The sequence below is a fragment of the Sciurus carolinensis genome, chromosome 3, assembly GCF_902686445.1.
Source record: "Sciurus carolinensis chromosome 3, mSciCar1.2, whole genome shotgun sequence".
Classification (NCBI taxonomy): Eukaryota; Metazoa; Chordata; class Mammalia; order Rodentia; family Sciuridae; genus Sciurus; species Sciurus carolinensis.
The window spans coordinates 78,705,111-78,723,955 of record NC_062215.1 but is presented as its reverse complement, the minus strand read 5'-3'; the positions used below and the strand labels follow the sequence as shown (position 1 = coordinate 78,723,955).

Genomic DNA, 18,845 nt, shown 5'->3' with positions numbered 1-18,845 from the left:
CAAATTGAAGCTGTCTGGAGTGTTCCTCTGTGACTTCTCTCCTTCATGTTGGTTTGGCAGCCAGTATGAGACATCACTAGGCGCCTTGGGCTCATTGATGGTTCGCATGTCCTGAATACTTCTGCAGACTGGTCTAAATTCAGCCAGGGCATGTCCCTCCTGGGTCAACTGGTGGAGCTCCAGGAGCATCTGGCCGGGCCAGTCGGAGCTGAGCTTGCTGGAGGCCTGAGCTGCATGCAGATCTTGGGCAGGTCTCAGGAAAAGAGACCTTTGGGCCTACTTTTGCTTGTTCTGGCACATGTACATGAGCACATGGGTATGCATGTGCGCGCGCACACACACACACACACACACACATACAGTTTATTAAGGAACACAGACTCCAGTCATGGTGAGAGAGACCAGAGCAAGGGTCTGAGGAGGTTGAGTGAAGGAGTACTCAGCCCAGGAGATTCCTGGGAGAAGTGAGTCATTGTCTAGTGTTGACAGCTGGTTTGCCTCACAGAGCTCTTTGGACCCTGAGGACACAGGCCTCTCACACTGCATCTTCAACCCCTGGAAGGCTTTCTACATGGTGGGTGTCCACAGAGGTTTTGCTTCTGGAAACACTACCCACCCTGCTCAGAAACTCCCTGCCTCCACCAGGTCAGGTATTCTCCCTGCCTTTCCTGGCTTCTGCCCCTGCGGAACATACCCCAATTCTCTGTGACACAGTCCTGTTCAGCCTCATCAGCCCTTCTTGGGCTCCTCTGCCTCTGCACCTTTGTTTATCTCGGTGGCTCCTGCCTTGGTGATCTCCTTCTTCAGTGTTTAGCAAAATCCTCTTTATTTTCCAAGCCCCTCGAGCCCCACCTCTCCTGGGAAACACCTGCCTGCTTTGCTCCACAGAAGGGCTCTTTGCTCTGAAGTCCTCTCTTCTGCTGAGGCCTCTGTTTCCTTACCTGTAAAAGGGAAAACCCGTGTCATGAATGTGTTATGAATATTATCTGAGATGATCTTCATAAATGTGGCCAGCACACAATAAATGTGTCATTCCTTTCCTCCTGCCAGGTGCAGGAGTACAAAGGTAAGATACGACCAGCCTCTCGGGAGTGAGGGGCAGTGGCTGGAGGAGCTGGAATGGGGACTCCCTACCTCCCAGAGGTGCCAGGGCGGGGGGTGCTGTCTGAAGAGCAGAGGAGGCGGGGCTGAGCCTGTCCTTATTGGGAGGAGGAGAAGTCAGTCACCCAGGGAGCTGAAGGGGCCGTTCAGGTCTTGGTTCCCAGCACCACAGGTTGGGAGAGACCAGCTGGCATGGTGGTTCCAGGGCCTGTGAGGTTCCTCATCCGGGGAAGGGCTGCATGCAGGGCCCTGACTCAGGCTCAGTCACAGCCTTTGGCCCTGGGCTCTCAACCTTGTTTCCTGGAATAAAAATTGGAAAACAAGGGTTTGCTCTTTGGGTTGTCATTGAACTTGGCCCAGGTAAGGAGGGTGGTGGGCCCTTCCAGGACCTCCCGCTTTCATTTTCCTATGCCAACTCCCTTTCCTTACACCATGATTGTGATAATAATCTCTGCCAGAGCGCCTGGGCCTGATTCTCCCTTGTGGAGTTGGATCTTTTGTTCCACCACTGTGTGGTGCTGGGGATAGAGCCCGGGCTTTGCAACCATAGAGGTACATCCAGTGCCCAAGCCTGTTTGACAGCCCCTCGTGTGCAGAGGCTTAACTCAGCAAGGAGTGCGGGGGTGGGAGAGGGGAGGAGGATTGCCCTCTTAGGGTCTTCTGTCCCTGCGGCCCCCGAGGGTCTATTTGGCTTATGGTGCCCTAATACCCAGCACCTGCCCGGCAGCTGCTAAGTGGTGCAGAAAGAACTGTTCAGTGAGTTCTCATGGAAGGCCAGGTGCCCTGTGCCTGCAAGTTCCAGGGCCACAGTGGGTGCACAACATGTGCCCCTCCCCTGCCCCCTCCTCCACGGTGCTCTCAATGCCTGGAGTGACAGCAGCAGAGGAGATGACCACCATGGCCTTCATCAAAGTCAACTGGCCCCAGCCTTCTCAGTTCATGGCAGGAGTCACGTCCTGAGGGGACTGTGGCCCAGGTGACCTGTGACTGTGAGGGAGTGTATGCAGCAGGGGTGTTGCCTCCATTCCACGTCTCTGAAATGTGCTGGCCTCTCTGGGAATGGCTCTTTTCTTATCACTGAACTTGGCAGCTGTTGGGGAATTTCTGGAGGGAGGGTGGAAGATCCTGGAAGGAAACTGCAGTGGGACTATTTCCCCAGAAGCCCAAACACAAAGAAAGGATGGAGTGGAGGTGGTGTGACGGAGGGGGTTGTTTTTTTCTCTTAAGAACAAGCCAACTCATGTCAGAAAAGGAAGGCTGTTATCCTTTAATCTCACAGGGTATTTTTCTCCAAAGGAGAGTCTAAACGTGTGGGATTTTGGCAGTGGGGGTGCAGGGATGGAAGGAAGACAGCCTCTGCAGTAAATAGTGGAAACCTGGGCTGGCTGGCGTGGCAGGGAGGACCCAGATTGCCCTGTGAATTTGCATGTGTCCCTGTGACTCAGTAGTAGTATCCTGACTTGACAGATGAAACTCAGAGATATGAAGGGCCTTGCCTGTGGTCACACAGCATGTGTTGGTGGAGCTGCTATTTGAATCAGGTTCTCTGTGGCTGCAGAGTCATGTTAAAGCATCTCCCTCAATGGGAGAAAGAGCAGGCCTACTCAGGCCTGCTATCCTGAGTCTCGTTCTAGATCATTCCAGACCCTCTCTACATCAGAGCCTACTCTTTCTGTGACCTCCCTGGTGAGCCCCAGCCTGCACAGGCTTTTTCTGCAAGTGATGCTGAGTCAGAGGGAGGCTGGCCTCCAGGCACTGTGCATGAATGGGTGGGGACTTTGGGAACCAGTAGCCTCATGGTGGGATTTCGGGAAACAACCTGCTTTGCCTTTGAGTGGGGCAGAGAGAGTTGGGCTCTGGGGGAAGAAGGGAGCCTGTCCATGGGCACTGGGAACAGCCACAAAGAAGTTCCTGCTGCTGGATTGGAAGCAGTGTCCACAGGACCCCGGACCTGGTGCGTTAACTAGGATGCTCTGGCTGGGAAGCCACCTGGGGGTGAGAACTGCACCATGTACAAGGCCCCTCTCCTCCCCCTGCAGGCGCCTGTCCCTGAGTCTGTCCTGTAATCCCTAAAAGCTGCAAGGCTCAAGTCCCAGCCCCTGGCTCAGGAAGGGAAACAGGCCCTGTTTGCTTTCCAAGGAACCAAAAGAGCAGGAAGAAAGCTCAGGACAGGAGCTCATTCCCGGGAAAACCATCCATGGAATGCCTGCTACAAGCAGGGCTCTGCTGGTGAGTGGGTCCCCAAAGGCAATGGCCACCTCCCACCCACCAGGGTGGCTGCTGTAAAAAGAACAGAATAGTAAACCGTGGTGAGGAAGGGGAGAAACTGGAACCCTCATGCACTTCTGGTGGGAATGTTCAATGGAGGATTTCCCTAAGACCCAACAGCTTTACTCAATGGAAAGCAGGGTCTCAGAGGTATTTGCACACCCGTGTGCATAGCAACAACAGTCACACTAGCCAAAAGGCAGAAGCAACCCGGGTGTTCATACATGGTTGCATAGATAAAATGTAGAATAAACACGCAAGAGGCGATTATTCAGTCTTAAAAAGGAAGGAAATTCTTACACAATACAACCTACATAAACCTCAAGAACATTATCCTAAGTGAAATAAGATAGTCACAAAAGGACAAATGTGTCAGGCTTGGTGGCACATGCCTGTAACCAATCCCAGCAGCTTGGGAGGCTGAGGCAGGAGGCTTGCAGGTTTGGGGTCAACCTCAACCTCAGCAACTTAGTGAGGCTTTAAGCAACTTAGTGAGACCGTGTCTCAAAACAAAAAATAAAAAGGGGGTCTGGGGTTGTGGCTTGCCTAGCACATGTGAGGCACTGGGTTCGATCCTCAGCACCACAAATAAATAAATAAAATAAAGATATTGTGTCCACCTACAACTAAAAAATTATTTAAAAATAAAAATAAAAAGGACTGATGTGGCTAAGTGGTTAAACATCTTTGGATTCAAGCTCTGGTACAAAAAAAAAAAAAAAAACAGGACAAATGCTATATGATTCCACTTCTCTGACTAGAGGAGTCAAATTTACAGAGGCAGAAAGTGGAATGGTGGATTCCAGAAGCTGAGGGAAGGGGCACCACCCATCAGGTCAACCACACCAAGTGTCCCCAATCCATTCCCTTGTCCTCAAGCCTCTTAATTACCCTGCTGTAGTTCAGATTTTTTTCAATCACTGGGGTTTGAACTCAGGTGCTCATGCACCCAGGAAAGCACCCTATCACTGAGCTACAGCTCCAGTCCTTTTTATTTTCCTTTCAAGACAGGGTCTTGCTGAATTGCCCAAAGCAACAGAGTCAAGCAACCATGGGCTAAAACCATGAGCCAAAAATAAACCTTTATTCCTTTTAAATTGCTTATGTCAGGTATTTGTTCACAGTGATTTCAAGCTAACACACACCCTTCCTCCAGTCTCCCCCACCCACATCCATCATTTGCTCACAGGTATTTGTTAAGGCTTTCTGTGTGCCAGGCACTCTGCTCTGCAGCATCACAGTTGCTAGGAGGAATTCAAGGAATCCATATCTAAGTGTGAAAGCTGACACCAGCCATGAGATGCAACTTCTGCTTAACCAAAGGACCTAGTCTGCAAGGCTTGAACATCAGGTGATCTTGGGAGAGATGCTGAGGACACTAGCCGCTCGGAAGAGAGCTCATGGAGAAGTCCGTAGGCTGTGGTAGGACGTGGGCAGGAATGTGTGGGCCGGCAGTCCCAGGGCCCCAGGGGGTCAGGGAGCTCAGCCAGCTCTGCCAGGGGCAGGAGCAGTTCCTCCGCCTGCTCTTTCCTGGGTGGCCTCCATTTCCTTGGACACCCTGGTACCATGTGCCCACCCCTAGGGGGAGAGTTGCAGAACCTGAGGGAGCTCTTCTCAGGCAGCCAGCAGCAGGTGCTCCATAGAGATATGCAGGTGGATCACTGCTTTTCAAATGAGGAACTTGAGAGAGGGGAAGTGACTTGTCTGAGGTCGTGCAGCTTTGCCACCACCATGGAGGGTGTCACCGCTTGGATCTGGAATGCCCCCCAAAGGATCACGTGTTTGAAGACTTGATCCTCAGTTGGTGGTGCTATTGGAAGTGGGGGAAACGTAAGGAGGCAGGGCTTACTTGGAGGCAGTAGGCCACTGGGGCTGTGCTCTGGCACGGTATGTTGGGATTCTGGCCCCTTCCTCTGTGTCTGCTTCCTGACCACCACAAGGTGAGCAGCTTTCCCATCATGCTCTCTCACCACCATGATGTTCTGCCTCACATGCTCATAGTAATGGAGCCAGTCGACCATGGCCTGAAACTTCTGAAACCATGAGCTAAAATAAACCTTTCTTCCTTTGAAGTTGCTTTTCCTCAGGTATCTTGTCACAGTAACAGAAAGCTAACACAGACAGGAAGGTGGTAGGTTAGACAGTGGGTTTTGTTTTCAGGCACATCTGGTTGGAGGCTTGGTCTGTCCCTCACTAGTTGTGTTGACTTTGGACAGATTTAATTTCTGTCAACCTGACTGGCCTTAACTATAAATAGGATATCTTGTCTCCCTCTTAGGCTGTGTGAGATGGTGCTAGGAAACACTGGGTACAGGACCTGGAGCAGTGGGGCCTGACTACTGAGAGAAAGCCTGTGTCGCATGAGAGGGTCCCCACCGCTTCACCTTTTCCAAACATGTCCCTGGAGGCCTCTCCTCACCTGTCCAGATAAGGGCAGGGAGGAGCCACCTAAGGGGCAGGAAGCAGGCGTCTGACCTCTGGCCAGTTGGCCCTTGCCGTCACCCTGCAGGAACAAGGCGGCCATGATATGGTCTGCACAGTGCCTGGAGTGTTCTCTGTGACTATGGCCCTGGGTTTCAAGGCTAGATTTATTGCTTGCTCAGGTGACACACACCGCCCAGAGTCTTCACAGTGGGGACCAGGCCTCAGTAAGGCCCTGCCAAGGCTGCTGTTTTCCCACCTTGGACACCACATAAACCTCACCACTGCTTTATTTTTATTTTATATCTGTCTGCCAAATTTCCTCTTGGCCATTATAAAGGTTAAAACCCTGCAGTAAAATGTATTATAGGAAGGGGAAACATCCCTATTCCCATATGGAGATGGGCATTGCTGTTTTTTGTTTTTGTTTTTGTTTTTGCAGCTGCTCAGGATGGAGCTTGGGCCCTTATCTGCTGGGCAAGTGCTCTAGCCCCAGCCTGAGGGGTGCACTTGAATGGCTTGGTGGTCTTGCTTCAGGAGAAGGAATGAAGGGCTGGGCATGTGACCGTCCCTAACAGTTCCATCTTCTTACCATGGCAGGCTTCCCTGGCTCAGGAGCTTCCTTTTCCCCGTGGGCCACCCTGCATCCCTCACACCTCCTACCCTTTGGCCTTGCCCTTCCTGCTGGTGCAGATGCAGGGAGAAAATGGGGCTGTCCCTAAGGGGGGGGGGAAACTGCATTTAATGTATTTATTTTTCCCTATTTTTATTGCTGCACCATAGTTATACATACTAGTGGAATTTGTTGTTACATATTTATGCATTCCCAGGGTGTAACAGTATAATTTGGTCAATATCATTCCCCAGTATGTCCCCTTTCCTTTCCCTCCTTCCTCCCACTGGTCCCTGTCCTCTACTCTACTATCTCCCTTAAATTTTCATGAGAGCCCCTCAGCCACCTTGCTTGTCCTGTATCCCCTCCAGCTTCTACATATGAGAGAAAACCTGACCCTTGACCTGAGTGTGGCTTATTTCACATAACATAGTGCTCTCCAATTCCATCCATTTTCCTGCAAATGACACAATTTCATTCTTCTTTGTGGCTGAATAAAAGTTGATTGTGTATCCATGCCACATTTTCTTCATCCACTCTTCCACTGACGGACACCTAGGCTGGTTCCACGGTTTGGCTCTCTTGAATCGTGCTGCTATAAACATGGGCATGCATGGCTCACTGTAGTATGCTGACTCTTCAGGATGAACTCTGAGCAGTGGTAGAGCTGGGTTACATATCTAGTCTTTTGAGAAATCTCCACCCTGCTGAAAGTCACATTTAAAGAATGGTGGGAGTAGGCACTCACCAGGAAGTGGGTTGGCATTTGTGGGTGAGAGAGACAAAGTGATAGAGGTTGACTATCTGGGGTTGACTGAGGGGTCAGGAGGCAGGTAGTGCTGGCTCGTCCCAGCTCTGGAGTAGGGTGGGGTAGGGTGGGAGACAGATGGGCTTGGAAGATGAGAAGAGAGAGAGCATCCGAAGAAAGGCCTGGAAGAGCACTCTCCCTCTCCCCCAAGTGAGTTAGAATCAGCCTCAAGCAGTAGGCAGTGACTGCAGGTCCTGGACCACTGTGGGAGACTCTGGCTATTGGGGACTAGGACAGGAGTAGTAAGAGTCAACGCAAGCTCTGGAGTGAGTGAGGTCCTCTCTGATCTCTTCCTCCTCTGAGGCCCAGTCCTCATCTGCAGCATTGAGGAACAACAGCGGCTTTGAGGAGTCTCTTGTACAGGGCACCAGGGGGCACACATCAAGTGTCTGAGAGTGCCAGGCATGTGGCAGATGTTTGGCTAACATCCTTCCTTCCCCCATCCTTCTTCCTAACAAGTTTTCATGTTCTCATTGCCTCATTGTCTGTCTGTCTAGCCATCCAGAGCTGGTTGACTCCTGCGGAAATGTGCACAGGTGGATCAAGAGTGCACCTGGCGGGGGACCTGATCTTCTTGGGTGTGCTCAGCAGATACCAGTTGGGCGAGAGGCAAGTGTGGATGTGGTTCTCAAGGTGAGGAGGACCGGACCTTCTGGAGTTCTGAAGTTTAAGGAGCAACAGAGGCCACTGGGGAGTCTGAGGAGTCCTCTGGCTGATTCTACTTCCTTGTGCATCTGTGGTCCAGGCAGCCTCCAGCGAGGACCTTATGAGGCGGGGAGGAGCACATCCTATCTGAGGAGAGGGAGAGGGACCCCATAGGGTCTCTTCCTGTTTTTCAATGTTGGCTTCCTGGGAGACTGCAAATAATAACTCACTTTGGAGAGAGCTCAGCACAGAATCTAGACACTCAAATCTCATTTTCTCTCACAATCTGGTGCTTTGCAGCTGTCACCCCACTGTGGTTTTTATCTGGTTACCTGGAGGTCAGTGGCAGATTTGTGGCAGCTGCTTACTGGGTGGACTTTAGGAAGCACAGACCATGGGGCTCCTCGCAGCTGGAAGGGAGGCCAGGCGCGGGCGTGCAGTGCAGATGAGCAACAGTGGCGAGGACTTACTCGATTACAGGGCAGACTGGACTTCCTTTCTGGGAGATGAAGTTGTGTCAGCTACAGTACAGTGGCCAAAAGGTGAGTCCAGCTAATTCAATAATTTAAAATAGAAACAAATCAGGTTTTTTTCTAATGTGTTTTCCAAGTAGATTTGTTTCTGTTGAAAGACAAAAGCTCATCCCCAGGCTAATTACTTGGGCTGCTGCCTTTCTGGCAGAGGGATTCCCAGGAATATCTGCTTAGACCCTTCTGGCTGCTCAGGGCCCTGGAAGGGGCAGTAGAGATTATGGAGAAAAATGGTAGTGAAGGAAGAAAAGCTCTCATGAGCACTTAGGAAAAAGCACTTTTTAAAACCCCTAGTAACTGTGTTAGTAGCAATTACTACATTAAGCAACAAAGTCAAGATTTGAATATGTTTGGGAATAAGCGAATACACAGAGCTGGTTTTGGGAGCTGCCAGCAAGAGGCTGCAAGGTAAGCGCCCTAGGGGTGCTGCCCAGGCTAGAGAGGGAGGATGCCAATCATTCAGTATCCCACGGGGGGCGCTGGGTGAGAGCTCAGGAATCAACCCTTCCCAGAGGAGGTGTAAGTCACTGTCCTGGTAGTGTGGATGAAAGGTCTCAGGTGCTTCCTGAGACCCCCTGTGCTGCTAAAGGTTCAGAGACTCCCTGAGCTGGGACTTCAGGTTCTGATCAATTGTATGCTGCAAATGTTCTGGAAGGAGTAATGATACATGACACATTGAGCTGTCATTACTCATTATTACAGGTGAAACCTGTTCCTGAGAAAAGAAGTAGGTTGTAGAAAGTGGGGAGAAAACATCTGGGCACTGAGAGGTGGAGAAACACAGGACAGAAAAATGACCAAAATGTTGAAGGTTAAGTTCGTCTACATAATTTTGGTACTGGGGATTGAACTCAGGGGTACTTAAACACTGATCCACATTCCCAATCCTTTTTATATTTCATTTAGAGTTAGGGGCCTTGCTAAGTTGCTGAGGCTGACTTTGAACTCCTGATCCTCCTGCTTCAGTCCCCCAAGTCACTGGGATTACAAGTGTGTGCCACTGTGCCCAGCAAGTCCATTTACTTTACTGATCAGAGTTGTTCCAAAACTTCTAGCAGGTAGGAATGGCTCTCTGCCCCCACCCATCGGTAGATTGGCAACCTCCTTTCTTTTCTAATTGAGGCAGTCACCAAATCCCAAATGCCCACAGGGATGCTGGGGCTTGTCTGGGCTCTTTCTAATAATATCATCTATTTATATATCCTGCCAGCTCAAGGAAGCAAGTCTTTAATGCCTGATGATGTTCGAGGAAATTGGCCAGCTGTCCTTTCCACACCCTCCCCCATTTCCTGTATGGCTTTTAGCACCCACCTCCCTGTGTCAAAGCACCTCTGGGGACCTGTATTGCAAACCTTGCCTCAGGCTCCTCTGGGGTTTGGCAGCAGGACTCTCAGGGTTATCTTTCCAGCTCTCTCGCTCCTCTCATCTTGCAAACTCCCCACATGGTCCTCTTATCTGAGGAATGAGTCCCCTCTCTAGCTTCTGCCTCTCTGGACCTCTGGAATGGCCTCCTAACCTTCATTCCCACATCTGCCTCTTATTGTTCATTTTCCAGTTAGAGTGATCTTTTAAACACCATGTTACTTGGCTTTCCATTACCGTGACAAAATACCTGAGATAAACAACTTAAAAGGAGAAAAAATATTTTGGCTCACGGTTTCAGAGGTTTCAGTCCATGATCACTTAGCCCTGGTCTCAGCCTTTAGCAGCACAGTATCTCATGGCAGGAGCGCACGGCAGACTCCTCTGTTCACCTTATGGCAAAGAGAGACAGAAGGGACCAAGGGCTCAATATCCCCTTCAAAGGCACACCTTCAATGACCTAACTTCCTCCAACTAGGTTCCACTTCCTAAAGGTTCCATCTTCTCCCAAGAGCCCCACAGACTGCTGAACAAGCTTTCAATGCATGGGCCTTTGGAGAACATTCAAGATTCAAATTGTAGCAAAAACCTAAATCAAAGCATGTCAGCCTCCTGGCTTGAACCTTGTTGGCAGCTTCCAGCACACAGCAGTAACCTACTTAGCAACACCTAGAAACCTCTGCATGATCTGCCTCCCATCCCTCTCCAGTCTTGTGTGGCTCAACTTCCTTGCTCAGTTCCAGTTCTCCTGGCTGTTCTCAGTACCATGTTTTTTTACTCTGCCTGAAATATTCCTCTGTCCTTCCTCTCAGCCCCAACTTTGGCCAGGATGGATCAGTTCCTCCTCATTCTTCAAGTACTAAGTCACCTTCTAGGAGAGAGCATTTTTTTATTCCCCAGTCTAAAATAATTTATAAGAACACACTGCTTTTTTGTTTACTGGTTTATCTGTTCTTTGGTCTGGGTTGTCCATCACTATATCCCAGCACCATGCTTGGCACATCATTGGACCTTTTATCAGTCAGTATGGGCCAAGTTATGCTGCAGTAATAAACAACTTCCAAATCTTAATGCTATGGTTTTGGTGTGATTTGCATGTCCCTAAGGGTCCATCATGATTAAAACCTTGGTATTCAGGATGGTGCTGTTGGGAAGTGATTGAACCTCTGGGAAATAGGGCCTACTAGGAGGTCATTAGGTCGTTGGGGGTACTGTCCTTAGAAGTGACTGTGGGGCAGCAGTTTTTCTCTGCTTCCTGTTGGAGATGTGACTACTCACTCCTATTTGTACTCCTGCCATGATTTGTCCCATCTATTGTGTTCACCAGAGGTCAAATCAATACTCCCCAATCTGACCTTGAACTTTGAGCCTCCCAAACTGTAAGCTTAATAAACCTTTCCTTTTCACAAGTTAGCTGCTTCAGTTATTGTGCTATAGTAACAAAGAACCAACAAATATAGTGTCTTTAACCCATAAAGGTTTATTTCTCAGTTATGCTGAATGTCCATCAAAGGTTGGTGGGGGGTTGTGCTTATTGTAGGAGCCCAGGCTAATGGAGAAGCTACCCTATCACACATTCCCAGCACCAAGGATGAGACAGCTCTTCAAGGATTCACTTTGGCAATTAAATTCTCCAGCCCAGAAAAATGTATATGTCATTTCTGCTCACAAGTCATTGGTCAGAGCTAGTCACATGGCTCCAACCAACCAGAGGCACCTAAGAAGTTCAATTCTATCCAGTTCTTAGAGAAGAGAAGTAGAAATATTTGACAAATGACACTAAAGACTCACACAGTACTTAGTAAATAGTTCTGAAGGAGGGAGTGCCTAGGATGTTTTCATAGCACAGTGAATTAGAGGGGCCTTACAGAGTCTTGCTGCTCAAGCCCCTGGCTTTACCAGGAGCCAGACTTCTAGCAGGAGAAGCTCAGCAGAAAAGAGATCCTCTGAGACCTGGCAGGAGCCATCCCAGAGACAGCTGAGGCCACTGGCCTCTCAGTGCCCTTCTCCAGGAGGGACACTTATCTGGCCCAGTATCCTGTATGAAGCAGCAAAAGGGTTCACACAAAAGGGTCCTAACCACTTCTCTTTGACTTTGCCACACTCAGCTCAGGGCCTGGCAGGAGCTGAATAGATGATCCTGCTGCTGGAGTCCCAGTAGGATCCTTTAGAGTTCTGGAGGTGGAGGGGGTGAGTAAAGAGTGAGTTAGCTTTTCTTAGACAATCCAGCACATCCTGCTGTTAATACAAAGGAAAGGTGATTTGTCCAGGAAAGTTATTTTAACAGGGTCTTGAGTGCCCATCTCTGGCTGCTGCCACAGGTCACAGCGTAGACTCACATTTGTGGAATTCCCACTGAATTAGCACTGGGCACTGTACTTTGAGCTGTAGGTGTAATTTCACTTAAATCTTTATGTCTAGAGTGTGTACTCAGCTGCTCCTATTAGACATCTGGGAAACTGAGGCCCACAGAGGTTAAGTAACTTCCTAAGTAAGTTACATGTAGAGCCTTCCTTTGAGACTAAGCTTCCTGACTCCAAACTATCATAAATCCATAGGAAAAAGTTTTGGTGTGATTCCCTTTCCAGGTCATAAAGACTGGGAAGCATCCTCTTTGAAAAGTCTCCTACCAGTTCTTCCTTAAGAGTACCCAGCAAAGTTTGTCATATCATTAACACTAAGTCCTACCTATGCACTATTACAGTAAAAGTCGAATACTTAAGAGACTAAAAATAGGGCAGTCTTCTGGTTGCATTTTTTTTTTTTTATTAAGCCTCTGGACCTTTTGCTATAGATATTGAAGAGGTATCTGGATCTGCTAATATATAGTGGTCTAATCAAAGCACAAAGCTGCTAATATAATACACATGTATCCAACTTATAATGATTAACAACAGAATAAGTAATTATTCAGTGCTAGCTGCTGCGGCTAGCACATTGAACAAATTTGGAGCAGAGGCCTACATTTAAATTACAATACAGTGTAACCTGCCATGTTTGTGTCAGTGGGGCCACAAAATGTGCGGAGGTGCAGGTGGTTAGTAAACTCTAGAAAGGGAAGGCTAGTTAGGAAAATCAACATGGGGAGAAGGCCTATTTGATAGAAAACCACAAGTTTTGGGGCTCTGAAGGATGGGTAGTTTCTGGGATAGTTTGTTGGAGAAAACCTCTGGCCTTGAGCTTGCCCATTGAACTTACTGCTTCCATCTTTACAGGGGTTAGGGTTCTGGCCCTTGGTTGTGACCTCGGTTAAGTTACAGTGAGGCACGGGTTAAAAAACTCCATTACTGCTAATAGGATGTCATTAGCTAAACTAGTGGTGGGGCGCATGGAGGTGCCAACCCAAGAGCCCCTAGCTGGTGTCTCCAGGATTATCTGGACCCTTCCGAACATACTTGACCTCCTCTTAATCTTCCGTGGTTTCTGTATATGAGGTCTATCCTTCCCTTTTGCTTTTCCTTACTTTGGCTTCGCCTGGCCTACATCTCACAATCCGAGCGCAGCTCCACCCGCCCACGCCCAGCGTCCCCAGACCAGTTCCCGGCTCTTCCACTGCAGCAGCGGTCACGTGCAGCTAGTCCGGCCAGGGCAAGAAGGAAATTGAGGTGGGCGGGGCAGGCCTAGCTGGCCCGCCCCTCCGGCTGGAGTCGGCTTCCTATTGGAGAAGTCTCCTTCCCGGCCTCCCGCGGCTTGGAAGACCCGCTTCGGATTGGCCGATAGGCGCCAAAAGGGCGTGGCCTGAAGGAGAAGGGCTAGAGCGGAAGGAAGGGCGCGCTCTTGAGAGGGGAGGTTGCCTAGGCGACGCCGGGGGCGCGCTCGGGGGTGGGGAAGCGAGCTGGAGCTGCTCAATGACAAATCGGCTGGGAACTGCTGGGGTCCGGCCCCGGGAGGGGGCGGGGCGAGTTTAAGAGCCGCGGGCCGGGCGCGGAGGGCCAAGGCGGCGCGAGAAGGGTCCCAGGTAAGAGCGCTGCGCCGGGGCCGGGCCCCCTCCGGGCGGGGTGGGGCGCGGACTGGGGAAGTGGGTGCGCCGCCCTGTGCCCTGCAGCCGCCTGTCCGCACGCTCTCCGCGCGGGGCTGTGGTTGGGCAGCGACCGGACACGTCTCTCCGGGGCCCGCGGAGGGCGATGCCCGGGCAGCTGCCCCGTTTGGCTCGGGGAGATCCACCCTGGGGGAACCGCGGGCCTCTCACATCGGCTGGGGCTGAGGAAATGGGGGCGGTGCCCCAGCCTCTCCCTGGTCACGGTTCCTTCCCTTTTCCCACAAATGGCCACTGCTTCCAGTTCCTGCACTTTCGGGTCTCCAGTCTGAGGATGGTTTACTCCCTCGGTTCCTTAATTGCCACTGCGCTCAGGAAAAGAGCGATAAAGTGTTGCAAAAACTTATTACCGTAGGAACGCGTACTGGGGGGGACCCGGGACCGGCTTCTAAAAGTTTTTTGGTTTGCTGTTTGTTTGGGGTCTTGTTTTGTGAAGGAGCACAGTTCCTTCACCCCCGTTCCTTTCTGATGGTATAGAAGCACCAGGACTTTATCTGCTCTGACCCGGCGTCTCTATTCTTTCCTTCTTGTTAGTAGAGTGTCGGTGGTTGGTTCAGAACTAACTGCTGGTGGCAGAGATCGCTGCGTCCAGACTGCTTGTTTGAACAAGTGCCCTTCCTCTCTGCTCATTTTCAGGTGAATTCTAGAAACATTGGAACTTTGATGTTGTTATCAAGCGAGTTTTCTGGGGAGAGGTTCTCCTGTCAGGTGGACTGATTTTGTCCGAGGAAGAGCCTTGGATGATTGTTCATTTGAGTTATCTGTGACTTGACTTCAACTTGTAGAACAGAACTTTCTGCCCTGTCCTAGTTTCCTAACCCAATTTCTTCTTGTTAAGTTTTGGGAATGGAGAGTGGGCACTTATTGGCAGAGGGTATAGCATATCTTTTAGATGTGCAAATGACAGATTTTCTAAGCGGATCAGCAAGATTCTTGGATGTCAGACCTCAGAACGAGGCCGTGTTCCTTAAACCTGGAGCAATAGAAACACAGTTCTAAGAAACGGGGTGACCATGAAAGGTGGTGCTAAATATTGACAAGAACAGCAGAAGAGTTGAGTTTGTGGAGCTGGGTTGAATACTGGTTCCGGAGCTTTGTTATGGTCTGATCTGGAGCATTTTTTAAAGTTTTTTTTTTTTTTTTTTCCTTCCGACCTCCAGAATCAACTGTTTAAAAGGGTCATAGTTATCCTCATTGTTAGGATTAAATTAAATAAGAACTATTTAAAGTGTTTTCTGTAGTAATGGGGGTGGTGGTGTGGTTTGGTGTTATCCAAACGCAGGTGTATTAAAGTCTTGTTTGCCATCCTGTGGTGCTGTCCTGAGGTGGTAGAACCTTTAAGAGGTGGTGCCTAAGTAGGAAGATTAGGTCTCTGGAGGTTGTGCTCATGAAGGGGTTATTTGGGACCCTGGCCTCTTCCTCTTTTTGCTTCCCAGTCACCATTAGATGAGTAACTTGTTCCACCACACACTCCCATCGTGATCAAAACAGGCCCTAAAGCAACAGACCAACCAACTATGGATTGAAACCTCCCAAAGTGTGAGCCAGAGTAAACCTTTCCTTTTTTTAACTTGAGTATCTCAGGAATTTGTTACAGTAACAGAAAACTAACACAGGAAGAAGCATCAGGTAGTCTACTTTATTCTGACCACATCCTCTGCGACTTTCCTTCCTTTTTTGGGAGGGAGGAAGAGAGGGTTCTAGGAATTGAATAAAGGGCCTCATGTATGCTAAGCATGCTCTCTATTCCACTGAGCTACACCCCAACCCCTTTTCTTCCTGTTCACATTATTTCTCATTGGAAATAGGAGATACTCTTATTTGAGATTCTAGCAAGACTCTCCTATGTCTGAGGAGTAGACATTTTTCCAGAATTTGGTGTGGAAAAAGTATAGATATAAATTACTGGATATCTTTTGGGAAAATGGAACATAGACACATAAAGAGAGGAAAACAAGAATTAAAACCTTAAGTGGAATTTGAAGAGGTCTTGGTGAAAGGTGGAAGAAGTAGAAAAGTTCTAAATTCTTACCTTTAAATTCAAGTTTCTTGTCGTAGAAGGCTTGAGACTTCATGAAAAATGTTAAACCTGAGAGTTGAGATAATCCTTTGTACCATACCACTCAATCCCACTAGGCCTATCCACATTCAATCACTAAATTCTTACTTGCTCATCTAATATGAAAGTCAGAAACATTGACGACCTTTTCTGAAAGCTTAATTTGGAGACAACATAACAACCTAGAACTGCAGGGTTGGAAGAGATCTTGGTGAACTTGGAAGAGAACTTGGAGTATTTGAAGGTTTTCAGTGTAACTGGTCTCAAGATAAAGTACAGGACTCCCACTTTTCATTGGCTCCAATTACTGCTAAACAGTCCCCTGCTGTAGGACATGCAGGACACTTGTGTGTTTTGTGTGTATGTGGAGCGGGTGGTGGTAAACGATACATATTGTTGAGAATTCTGAATGTTAGGGAGCCCAGGGTGCTAGGGAGAATGGGACTCTTCCTTACTTAGGTGATGGGGTGTGTAATAAGGAGAGAAATGAATATTGAGCATCAGTTATCTATTTGGCAGACACCCACTGATGTAACCAATGACGTATAGATATGTGGCCTCGAAGATTTGACAGTGAGCTATTTTCTTTAGTGCCATAGTTCTTCTGGAACTTAGGAATATGAACAAGGGTGTGTATATGCACATATTCTTAGATGTTCCAAAAAAGTAATGGGGCCAGTAGGCAAGAAGGTGTATAAGCTTTTGGATGGCAAGAGAAAAAAGAAAGATATAGAGAATGCAGAAACTGAGTGTCAAAGCGGAAAGTATATGTGGTTATTATGACAAATAGAAAATGCCAGCCAACTCTCAAATTAAGTTTATAACACTTAAAGAAAAAACTGCTTACAGTTTTCCTGAGTGTCCTCTTGAGGGTCCCTCTACCCCCTGCAGTGCTGGGGATTGAACACAGGGACTTGGCATGCTAGGCAAGTGCTCTGCCACTGAGTTAGACCACTGCCTGAGAGTTTGTTCTCCCCACCCCCGCCAGTTAACATATAGATGTAACCAGGTGTGGTGGTGCACACCTATAATCCCAGTGATCGCAGGGGAGGCTGAGGCAGTAGGGTTCCAAGTTCAAGGCCAGCATGGGCAACGTAGGGAGATCCTGTCTCAAAATAAAAAATAAGAAGGGCTGGGGGCACAGATCAGTGGTAGAGCTACTCAATCCTCAGTACTGGAAAAAAATGCAGAAAAAGGTGTTGTTAATTGGTAATCTATATTGTTGCCATTGCTTTTTGCCATTGCTTCATGGGTAATTTATAGCACATTTTAGACCTACTAGATTAGTAATTGACAGAGCAAGTTAGGCCTGATCTAGATTGAAATATTCCAAGCTACATAATTTTACTTAGTATATGACATGAGTTGAAGGAAATACAGACGCTGGGCCCTTTGTGATTGGCTACCTCTAAAGTGTATTTGCCTTTTGAGTGAGTTTTCTATGGTGTGTAACAAATTTCCCTAAATTTAGCAGTACTACAAACTTTAGTAATTATTTCACACTATATATTTAGTATTATTTCACAGTTTCTGAAGTTCAGGAATCTGTTCAATTGGCCAAGTGCTTTCGGCTCAGGTTCTCCCTTGAGGTTATAGTCGCTTGAAGGCTTGATGCCTGGAGGAGCTGCTTCCAAGATGCCAACTCACATGTCTGTTGGCTGGAGGTCTTGGTTTCACACCACTGCTGTATAGGAGACTTCACAAGATGGCAGGCAGCTAACTTTCTCCCCAGAGCTAATGGCCTGAGGGAGGAAGTATATGATAGTGCTCAAAATGGAAGCTAAAGTATCTTGGTATCTAATCTTAAAAATGACAGAACATCACCTCTGTCAGTACACAGAACAAATCTGATACAGTGCGAAAAGAGACTATCTAAGGGGCCTTTGGCGTTCTTGGTGGCCAAGTACTACATTGTTTGTTTTGGCAGCAATGAGGATTGAACTCAGGGATGCTTTACCACCTAGCTACATCCCCCAGTTCTATTTCATTTTTTATTTTGTTACTGGATCTCCCTAAGTTGCTGGGGCTGGCCTTGAACTTGTAATTCTCCTGCCTCAGCCTTCTGAGTAGCTGGAACTACAGGCATGGGTCAGAGTACCCAGCTCACTTTTTTTTTTTTTTAACATTTAGACCAGACATTATTGAAAAAAATATTTAAGATAATTACTAAAGTTTGTAGTACTATAGGAGATTAAAACAGCTGGAGTTTTGCTGTTCTGAAAGCTTTTGGTAGTATACTTGAAACTTTATGTTCTTTCTTCTGGTTCTTCATTGTCAGATGCTAGAATTAATTAGCCAAATATGCAGTTGCTTTGGAAATTAGAAATTTAAATCTTGCTTGTCCCTAAACCAAATGGAACAGCTGAGATTTTTTTTAACCCAAAACAAGTTGGTAAAAAACTTATTGCCAAAGTGATTTCCTTGATGAACAGCTTAAAATTAGTCATTAATGATTTGTGTATTCTAAAAAATAAAGCTCATTGGCAAAGTAGCCAAAAAGTTTGAGAATTTAAACCCTCTCTCCTCGCCTGCATAATTTAAATCTTTGGACAATGTTTATTTGCCTAGCAATTCTTCAGTTCTCTCTCAATCCTCACACGTTTTAATTATCCACTTGGGTAGAAGGACTTCATTCTTCAGCATCCACATGAAATCTTTCTGAGTGACTATAGGTGGGGAGCAGAGTTTAGGAAACGCTAGCCTGCGGCCTGGCTAAAAAAACCTCCCTGTTTTCTTTCATCTTTGAAATTTCTGTGATTCTAATATTTTCATGTAACAAATCTCTTTGAATGAAACATATTTATAACAAGAAAGATCTCATTAATCATGTTAAGTTGCAAGAATTGTATTTGTTCTTTGCAACCCATTTGATTATTGGTAGAGTCACAATCAGAAAAGTCACACAATTTGCATTTCCTCCTCTTCCTATTTTTGGCCCTAGTCCCATCCTCTGTCCTACTTATGAGCTAGTTCCTTTCTTTTCTTTCATCCTACCTTTCCCA

At 47.8% G+C, this 18,845-nt stretch overlaps 1 protein-coding gene across 1 annotated transcript in view; it reads left to right on the top strand.

The window, feature by feature from the left end:
* The first annotated feature begins 13,553 nt into the window (after nt 1-13,553).
* The window catches only part of Ralb (RAS like proto-oncogene B), a 42,677-nt gene continuing 37,385 nt past the window's right edge, over nt 13,554-18,845 (top strand). The window contains exon 1 of the mRNA XM_047547675.1: nt 13,554-13,706. The gene's annotated coding sequence lies outside the window, so the exon portion shown is untranslated. The remainder of the gene's footprint in view (nt 13,707-18,845) is intronic.